Source organism: Macrotis lagotis, chromosome 1 (assembly GCF_037893015.1).
Source record: "Macrotis lagotis isolate mMagLag1 chromosome 1, bilby.v1.9.chrom.fasta, whole genome shotgun sequence".
Lineage (NCBI taxonomy): Eukaryota > Metazoa > Chordata > Mammalia > Peramelemorphia > Peramelidae > Macrotis > Macrotis lagotis.
Window position 1 is genome coordinate 163,122,357 of NC_133658.1, and position 2,385 is coordinate 163,124,741.

The 2,385-nt window shown below is 32.4% G+C and overlaps 1 pseudogene; it reads right to left on the reverse strand.

Moving 5' to 3' along the window:
* Positions 1-284: 284 nt before the first annotated feature.
* Positions 285-1,143, reverse strand: LOC141518260 (nucleophosmin pseudogene; annotated as a pseudogene).
* Positions 1,144-2,385: the final 1,242 nt, after the last annotated feature.

The following is a 2,385-nucleotide window of genomic DNA, read 5'->3' on the forward strand; positions in this document are numbered from 1 at the left end:
ATATTATATATATATATAAATATATATATATATATATATATATATATATATATATTTATACACCCTTTACCCTAATCACATTCCATGCATATTGAAATGAAGTAAAAGGTGGGGTTTCATCTTTGGAAATTAAACTGGCATATTGGGCAGCCCATTTTTTGCAAAGTAATCTGGATGACATTTATCGGACATGGTAAGGAAATTGCTCATTCTGTATTATAAAATGGATAGCCAGACATTAACTGTTACAGAATAAGATAGAAAATTTTAACAAACTGTTCAATTTATTTTCTTAAAGATTTCCTCCATAGCCAGAGATCTTGAATAACCCAAATATCAAACATCCAGAAGCAATTCTTTACTTAGCTGATGAATTTGCCTTTCACTTTAGGAAGGGAAGCATACTTTTCAATGCTTATTTGTCTTTTATACTTTACTATCCTCTAGAGAGGTGGATCCCTTGGGAGTCTTGTACTGCTTTTTGAAGGATTTTCACCTTTGATTTTGGCATGTACAGCTTTGAATCTTTTCCATTCTGCTTTGATTTTGGTGCCCCTTTTTTCCTACAATATCACAAATAGATTTTGTCACTGAAGTGGTCTTTTATTAACTTTCCTCATCTTCAAGATCATCATCATTATCTTTATCATCAACATCATCTTCTGCATCTATTTTCATCTTCTTCAAACAGTTTTACATTTTACTGTGGAACTTTCCTACTAACTCTAGGAGCTTATCCTTTGACAGATATATTTAAGAGTTAATATCATCTTCCTCTTCATTATATGTTTTAGCATCTTCCTGTGGTGATATAGATACTTGATCACCTCACATATACTGTCTCTGAATCACATTTCAATAACCTTACTGTTGGAGTCATCTAAAGATATTCTAGCCTACACAGACATTTTCAAAAATGCTAGTAATACTTTGTGTTACCTGGATAATTTAATGCCTCCAATTCACCAATATGTAATTCATTATTCCCACCAGCCCCTAAATTCACAGTGCTCAATGGTAACTTCTACTCATTTTCATCAATTTCTATCTTAAAATAATAATCTTTTTCAACCTTTATTTCACAACCAAGGAGGAAATATGGAGCCAAAAGAGACTCATAGCCATTTCTAATGAGTCCTCCATTTGAAGAGTGATAGTAAGGAGAGCAAAGCAGTGCTTAAAGCAGAGCAATGAGGAAAATGGAGGTATGAAATCACTTTGAGTGACACAAAATCTTTTTTTTTTTTAATTTATTTATTTAAGACAATGGGGTTAAGTGACTTGGCCAAAGTCACACACTAGGCAATTAGTAAGTGTCTGAGATCAAATTTTAACTCAGCTTCTCCTGATTCCAGGTCAGTGTTACCTAGCTGCCCTACAAAATCTTAAAGAAGAAAATAATTTCTTTAAATCTAGATTTAAAAAAATGAAACTGAAGAGCATATAAGATACCAAGATATAATAAAACTTAAAAAGAAAAGAATCTGAAGCATCTCATTAGAAAAAATAACTGATCTAGAGAATGTATTGAAGGGAAATGATTTAATAAATATTGAAGAGCCTGAAGTTATGATTAAAATAGAATCTGATTACAATATTACAGGAAAGTGATAAGGAAAATTGCCCTGAAGTTCAAAAACAAGAAAGTAAAGTAGAACTAGAAAGAATCCACTGATCACTACCTAAAAGAAATCCTAGGAAGAAAACTTAAGAGGCACACCATAGCAAGTTTCAAAATGCTGAGGTTATAGAGATGATATTACAAGCAATAAGAAAATAATGATTTAATTACTGCAGAAAAACAGTCAAGATTTCACAAGACCCAATAATGTCTGCACTAAAAGACTGTAGGTCTTGAAACAGTATATTTTGGAGAACAAAGAAACTGGAATTGTTTCCTAGAAAAACTTATACAGCAGGGGTGGCTAGGTGGCACAGTGGATAAAGCACCAGCCCTGGAGTCAGGAGTACCTGGGTTCAAATCTGGTCTCAGACACTTAATGATTACCTAGCTGTGTGGCCTTGGGCAAGCCATTTAGCTCCATTTGCCTTGCAAAAACCTAAAAAGAACTTATACAGCAAAGCTAAGCATAATCCTGATTGAAAAAAATGGATATTCAATTAATTAAAAGATTTTTAACTACTTGTAATCAAAATCCAGAATTCAATGGATAATTTGCTATAAAAGATCCATATAACATTTAAATAAATAATTAAAGATTAAGCAACTGGTAAAGGGCCTTGTAGATGAAAATTTGATCAGTATTCTTAAAATGGAGTTGTGCATGACTGAGTGATCCTAAAAAACAAAATTGAGTAGGCAGTGGTAAAAAGGAAATATTTTCTCATAAAAACAGGAGAAACAGTTTGGGGTAGAGGGCTAAT